This window comes from Perognathus longimembris, chromosome 16 (assembly GCF_023159225.1).
Source record: "Perognathus longimembris pacificus isolate PPM17 chromosome 16, ASM2315922v1, whole genome shotgun sequence".
NCBI lineage: Eukaryota > Metazoa > Chordata > Mammalia > Rodentia > Heteromyidae > Perognathus > Perognathus longimembris.
Genome location: NC_063176.1, coordinates 35342374 through 35350140, shown reverse-complemented (window position 1 = coordinate 35350140; position 7767 = coordinate 35342374).

Sequence of the window (7767 nt, the reverse complement as noted above, 5' to 3'; positions counted from 1 at the left end):
TGTGCTGGGAAAGACAGTGAATCCTGAGATTTGGGCTTTCCTAACACTCACAAAACATGATTGTAAGGCTTTTAAATTTATTTTATTTTGTTTTTTTAGGAATATGAGCTTGGGGCAGATTGTATTTTGCTTTTGATGGAATGGATTGATTCTTGAAACTAAATTGTGGGAATAGGTGAGACTTTGATATAAAGAGTTAGTGGACTTGTGTTATCTGTTATAATATCTCTTTATTTGACCATTGAGTTGGGAAAACAAAGTTAAGGGTAGAAATTGTCTCCATTTTGTTTTAGTTTTATATGTTGACATTGTTTGGTTAAAGTCTTTCACATTCTGTTGTGTGTGTGTGTGTGTGTGTGTGTGTTTTTTTTTTTTTGCTATTTGTCATAGAAGCAGCAGAGTTTTACAGATTTGTAAATAAATTATATCTAACTATACGTAACCTGGGTTACATTCTTGTGTGAATCATATCAACATTGGCAGACTTGTTTAAATAAACATGCTAAAGAAAGTTAGACTGGGGTTAAACAGTTTACTCTTGCCTTCATACCAAGTTCCTTTGGCTTTTTGAATTCACCCTCAATTTTTAAAATTTTATTTGACAAAATTTAAGAGCAAATATTTTTTTATCTTAGTAAAATGATTAATAATCTATTATTGTTAGTGTTGATATAAGAGCATATTAGGTATTTTTTTTTTACTATTCACTCAATTAAGACACATCCTTAAATAAAAATCACTGCCCCTAGAATGTCATAAAATAAAAATTGTAAGGAGTCAATGGCTTACACCTATAATCCTACCTACTCAGAAGGCTGAGATCTGAGGATCATGGTTTGAAGTCAGCCCAGTCAAAAAAGTCTGTGAAAATCTTATCCACGATTAATTAGGGTAAAAGTGGAGCTGTAGTTCAAGCAGTGGAGTGCCAGCCTTGAGCAGGAAAAAGCTAAAGGACAGTGCTCAGGTCCTGAGTTTATACCCCAGTGTGTGTGCGCGCACACACACACACACACACACACACGTTTGCTAAACTAGGTGCTGATGGCTCATGCTTATAAATCCTCGTTACTCAGGAGGCTGAGGTCTAAGGATTGTGATTCAAAGCAAAGCCAACCTGGGCAGGAAATTCTGTGAGACTCTTATCTCCAATTAACCACCAGAAAACTGGATGTGAAGCTGTGGCTCAAAGTGGGAGAGTGCTAGCCTTGAGTAGGAAAGCTTAAAGATAGTGCCAAGGCCCTGGGTTCAAGCCGAGCAACCGAGAAAAGAAATAAAAGAAAGAAAAAAAAATGTTTGCTAGCGATATTTCTCTGTGTAAGATCATCAGGAGTTCCAATTTATATCAAAGTTTATAAATGTATATATATGCACAGATACATAGATGTATACACACATATACAGAGAGATAAGTTAGAATGTTGTATTTTTCTTTGTGGCTTTGTCTTTAGCAACTCTAGTGTGATCATTTTTTATAATTCCCTATGACTGTATCTCTTTGCTTTTACTTTTATGTTGCCCTAATTTTCCCCCATTCCAGAAGGACATTCACCATGGATGACCATGCAGTAGTTTATGATGATAAGCCTGATTCCAATAGCTCTCTGACCAAACAGAAAAAGAGAAGGGATTCTTTGTAATCTGTAATTGAAAAGTACCATGAAAGAATTAAAAGTCCTCAGCTCGGATCATCTATCTGCTTGCGACCAATAACTGAAGCCAAAGGCACAGTTCTCATTGCCCCCACATGAACGAGCCCTCGTGCTTTCTGAACAGCGTCATGGTGACTGGAGAGGCAGTTGCTGTGAAGTACAGTGTCTGCATGGGAGGACACAAATGACTTCAGAGGACTCTTATGAATACATAGAAGTAGAGGACAGAGGCCAACGTGCCTTCCCTCTTCTCCTTTGCTTATCTTAGTGGCAAGCCCTGTAAATTCCTTAAGTCAAGGAGTTGGTAAACCCTGTGGGAAGATGCATGCCTGAGAGCGTTGCTACTCCAAAGAGGTTGAAGGACAGAGAGGAAGAGCTTGTGCCATGGGGAAGTGATGGCCTAGCAAGTGTGAGACTGAGGTCAGTTCCCGTACTGAGGGGGGAAAATCAAGTAATGGATGCTAGAGAAGTACATTGGAAAGTGACATTTTGGTACTCTGTAGTAGGCTGTAAAAGTTCTATGTGGTCAGTCTCTGCAGACTCTGTGATTATGGATTCCAGTTAGCCTTGGATAGATGGGAAATCTTTGGGGGAAAAATGTGTCTGTAGTGACCACATACAGACTTTTTCTTTGTCCTTATTTCCTAATGCAACACACTACACTTATTTACATAGTATTTATATTGTTGTAGCTCTAAATAACCCAGTGGTGATTTAAAGTACCTAAGGGTAGGGGGAAGATGTGTTAGGCTCCCTGCCAATGCCGGTCATTTCCCACAGAACTTGAGAATTCACAGATGTGGTTTCGCGGGGTCCTGGAGCCTGTCTTCTACTTATGAACAGCTACATTCTGTGAGACAGGATACGGTTAATTTTTACAGTTTCTGTATTATTGTCTAATTACAGTGTTAATTCTAGAAAGTGGGCATTACAGGAATTCACAGTAGGAATTCCGAATGCAAATGTCTCAGCCACCACCTAGCAGCCCATCCCCCTGCTCTACTGTAAATGGAGGAGTGACAGAGAAGGTGGCACATTCAACCCATACCCCTCACAGAGGGCATGGCCAGCAATCTGTGACTTACACAAAGTAGGAATTTGGATCCAGCTTCCTCCAAGTTTTCAAGAAAAGAAGAAAAGCTAGTGAGGTTGTCATCATTATTATTACTATTATTTTATGAAGTTTCCCAATTTCTAGAAATTGGCAGATAATCCAAGCCTTGTTTTTAAAACCCTGTGTTTTCAGCCTGGAGCGGAGTGGTGTGTTACTTGATTATGACCCTTTTTTAAATTTCAGACTGGGGGCTGGGGATATGGCCTAGTGGCAAGAGTGCTTGACTTGTATACATGAGGCCCTGGGTTCAATTCCCCAGCTCCACATATACAGAAAATGGCCAGAAGTGGAGCTGTGGCCCAAGTGGCAGAGTGCTAGCCTTGAGCAAAAAGAAGCCAGGGACAGTGCTCAGGCCCTGAGTCCAAGCCCCAGGACTGGCAAAAGAAAAACAAAAAAAAAACAACCCTCAGGTTGAAACCCTTTATTTATGATCTTTGAATAGAGATTTCCCATAGCACAGAAATTTGATCAATTTCAAGGTTAAAAAGATGGTTAAAAACATTACACAAACTTTATTTAATGTCATACAAACTATTTTTAAACATCCCGCTTGATACACTTACATTCAATATCAGTTCACTTAAAAAAAAAAAAAGAGTTCACACAGAATATCTTAACTCCTTTTATCTGTCAACTAACTCTTTAGAGGTTCAGCTGGATCTGTTTTGGATCTTGTGGAGAAACAACCCAGGAAGTTCTTAAGTTAACTTCTTTCTCCTACAAGGCCTCTGCATGTTATTAGCTGGAGACAGCCCTGTGGCTCAACAGGCAGATGGCAGTAAGAATTTAACTTGAACTTCAGCAAGGCTGAAGTTTCCATGGGAACTGCCTGGCATTTGAACTGGATAGGAAACAGGCTCCCAATCAGCATCATTGTAGGAATGGCTGCATTATTCTACTCCTCTTCCCATACCCAGTCAGTATTTCCCTCCTAAAGTGTTTTAACTCTAGTTAATAAAAGGAAACTCACGGAGGCTTGATTCCATGATTTAGTAGGTTAAAGTGTGACTACCAAGGAGAAGTGTAAGCATTTCTAATCGCTAGTCCGAAAATTATTCATAAGCTTTAAAAGTCTGTAATAAAACCTATACTCTTCACCACAGACATGCAGGACATTCAAATAATTATTTTTTTCTGGCCAATGTGGTTTTCCTTTAGGAATAAACCATATCACGAACAAGAGTTTTGGTTGAAACGTCCAGGCACTCAGCTAATATGTAAGGAATGAGCTACTTTGGAAGCAACTGTTTCCTTTCGAATTGAAGTAAAAGCGCATTGTGCTGATGGCTCACATATAATCCCAGTTACTCAAGAGGCTGAGATCTGAGGATCACTGTTCAAAGCCTGCAGTGCCTAGGCCCTGAGTTCAAGCCCCAGAGCTGGCGCACACACACACACACACACACACACACACACACACACACACAGATATTGAGAGAGAGAGAGAGAGAGAGAGAGAGAGAGAGAGAGAGAGAGTGCAGTGTAGCTCAGTGGCACATATGAAGCCCTGAGTTTGCTTCCTAGTCCTGTAAGAAAGGAGCCAGATGCTGGTAGCCTGAAATCCTAGAAAAAGGAAAGAAAGAGTTGATCTCACTTGTATCTGCCCTTACCCAGATGTGGATTAAGGAGGAAGCTGAGGAAGTTGACGCTTTATGTCTCCTACATAGGGTGACACAAGTTGGCCTCTTCTAAGCCCCTGGAAGGATCCTTAAGAATGTTTGTATGGCCACAAATTGTGTGTGTGTGTGTGTGTGTGTGTGTGTGTGTGTGTGTGTGTGTGTGTGTACTGGGGCTTGAACTCAGGGCCTTGTAATCTTGCCTAGCTGGTTTGTTCCTGGCTGGTATGTTACCATTTGAGCCATGACTATTTGAGGCCTTTTGCTGCTTATTTGGAGATAGTCTCTTGGGCTTTTCTGCCTGAGCTGGTTTTGAACCTTGATCCTCTCCATCTCAGACTCCTGGGTAATTGGGATTACAAGCATGAGCTACCAGGGCCAGGCTGGCCATACATTTTTGTAACACATATTTGAACTGCTGCCTCTTCCCTGATAGATTTTCCATTCCTCACAGCTCCCCTCATGCTGGGAGGTGCTAAGTGACTTGGTATTTGGGGATCTGGTAAGGAGATTGGTGGAATACATAGAATATATGATTCATGTAGTCGTGGTTTGGGGTATAGGTATGATATTGCCAGCTGTTCTGGTGTAGAAATAAAGTTCCAGAAATATCCCTACCATTCACTAGACCCATCACTCAGCATTATGATAGAAAGGTATTGGGTGGGTTGCTGGATGAAACAAAGTTGAAATGGAGCCATGCACTAGTGTTTAGGAGATTCAATCAGTAGACATGTAAAATCATACAGGGAAGGTTTGGTTGTGATGAGTATTTGTCAAAATGACAATTCATGTCTGTCAAGAATAGTCATAGCCTTGTTACTTATACCTGTAATACCAGCTGCTGACAAGGTGAAGAGTGAGAGGATCATGCAATGAGGCCAGCCCAAGCAGAAAAGCTAGTGGGAGACCCTGTGTCAACCAACAAGCTGGATATGGTTATGTGAGCCTGTACTATCACTGGGATTCAAGACAACCTGTTCTGGAAGCAAAGTGGAATCACTCTGAACCAGTCTGAATTTATTCTCAGAAGAATGTAGGAGATAAAAACCATAAAACTCCCAAAAGAAAATACAAACAAAAACAATTGGTTTTTTGTTGGTCATGGGGTTTGAACTCAGGGACTGGTTGCTATCTCTGAGCTCTTTTGCTCAAGGCTACTACTTTACACGTTGGGCCACAGCTCCACTTCTGATTTTCTGATAGTTAATTGGAGATAAAGAGTCTCATGGACTTTCCTGCCCGGGCTTTGAACCTTGATCCTCAGATCTCAGCCTTCAGAATAGCTAGGATTACAGGCCTGAGCCACTGGCGCCTGGCTATGAAGGAAATCTTGATGGCTTTGGATCAGTCATTGGGATCTTAGATATGACACCAAAACCATAAGCAACAGAAAATAAAGGAACAAATAAGTTAGACTATCAAAATGTAAACCTTTGTGCTTCAAGCCATCATCTAAAAAGTGAAAAGTCAACACCAAGAATGAGAGAAAATATTTGTAAATTACATATCCGTGAAAGTCTTATTTGTAGACTATATAATGAACTCATAGATCAACAATAAAAAAGAAATAATCTAAAATGGGACAAGATAGACATTTTTCCCAAGACAATGTACAAATGACCAATATATCATTAGTCATGCAAATTACAACCCATAATCAAATACAGTTTCATATGTACAATAGGATGGCAATAATAAAAATCTGAACAGTAACAAGTGTTGACAGAAGATGAAGACACTGGATGGAGACGTAAAATGATATAGCTGATGGGAGGAACAGCCTCGTAGTTTCTCAGAAGGATAAACATAGAATTTGTCATATGACCTGGTAATTCTACTCCTTGGCATATACTCAAAGAACATGAAAACATATTTCTATGCATAATGTAAATGTATATGAATGTTTATAGCAGTTTGACTCAATAACAAAAAAGCAAAAGCAACCAAAGTGTCCAACTGAAGAACAGATATAGGAAATACATGTTAACATGTTTTTTTCTTCAATAAAAGGGCACTCAAGTGGGGTATGGCGGTGAGCACCTACAATTCTAGCATTCCGGAAGTAGATGCAGGAGCTGGTCTGGTCTACATAGCAGACTTTGTCTCAAAGAAAAAAAAAGATTAAAAAATTAAATAGGGGGGCTGGGGATATAGCCTAGTGGCAAGAGTGCCTGCCTTGGATACACGAGGCCCTAGGTTCGATTCCCCAGCACCACATATACAGAAAACGGCCAGAAGCGGCGCTGTGGCTCAAGTGGCAGAGTGCTAGCCTTGAGCGGGAAGAAGCCAGGGACAGTGCTCAGGCCCTGAGTCCAAGGCCCAGGACTGGCCAAAAAAAAAAAAAAAAAAAATTAAATAGGAACAAGTGTAGCAATGGTACTCACCAGACACTATGTTGAAAATGAACTATACTACTTGTGGGTGTGTATGGGAGGGAAAACCCGGGAGACAGTGAGGGAAGGGGTGACATTGTCCATAAAGAAATGACCTCTTTTCCTGACTTATGTAACTATAGTCCCTCTGTACATTACCTTTATAATAACATTAAGAAATTTTAAAAGTCAATAGGATTGCAGGCTGGGGGTGTGTGGGTCAGTGACAATATTTGTCCAGTATCTATGCAGACATGATCCAGGCACCCCAAAAAGAAAAACAATGAACCACTGAGAACTGTAACACATTTATATAGACTGAGGCAGAAGGATCTGTTCAACCTAGGAATTTGGGGCCAGTATGATTAAGACTGAGACTCTGTTGATTAAAAAAAGAAAACCCAAGTGTTTGTCTGCTGCAACATTGAAGGTGAACATTAAAAATGTCATGCTAAGCTGGTGCTGGTGGTTCATACCTATAATTTTAGCTACTCAGGAAGCTGAGATCTGAGGACCATGGTTCAAAGCTAGCCTAGGCAGAAAAACCTGTGAGACCATTATCTCCAACTAACTATGAAAAAAAAAAAAGCTGGAAGTGGAGCTGTGACTGAAGTGATAGAACTAGACTTAAACACACACACACACACACACACACACACACACACACACACGCTCAGGTACAGTGCCCAGTCTATGGGTTTAAGTCCCAGGATTGGCACCCCCCAAAAAATGTCATGCCAGGAAGCCACATACAAGGGACTACATATCGTATGCCTCCATTGATGTATTCATTATCTAGCATATTTGTTAGTACTAGGACTGACCTGGGGCTTTGGCATGCCAAGCATGTATTCTCCTATTGAACCACATCCCCAGCCTCTGACTCCATTTATATGAAATGTCCAGAACAGACAACCTTATGGAGAAAACACTACATGAATTGTTGCCAGGGGTGGAGGACATGGAAGAGTGACTGCTAATTGGTATGAGGTTTCTTTTTGGAAAGGTAAAAA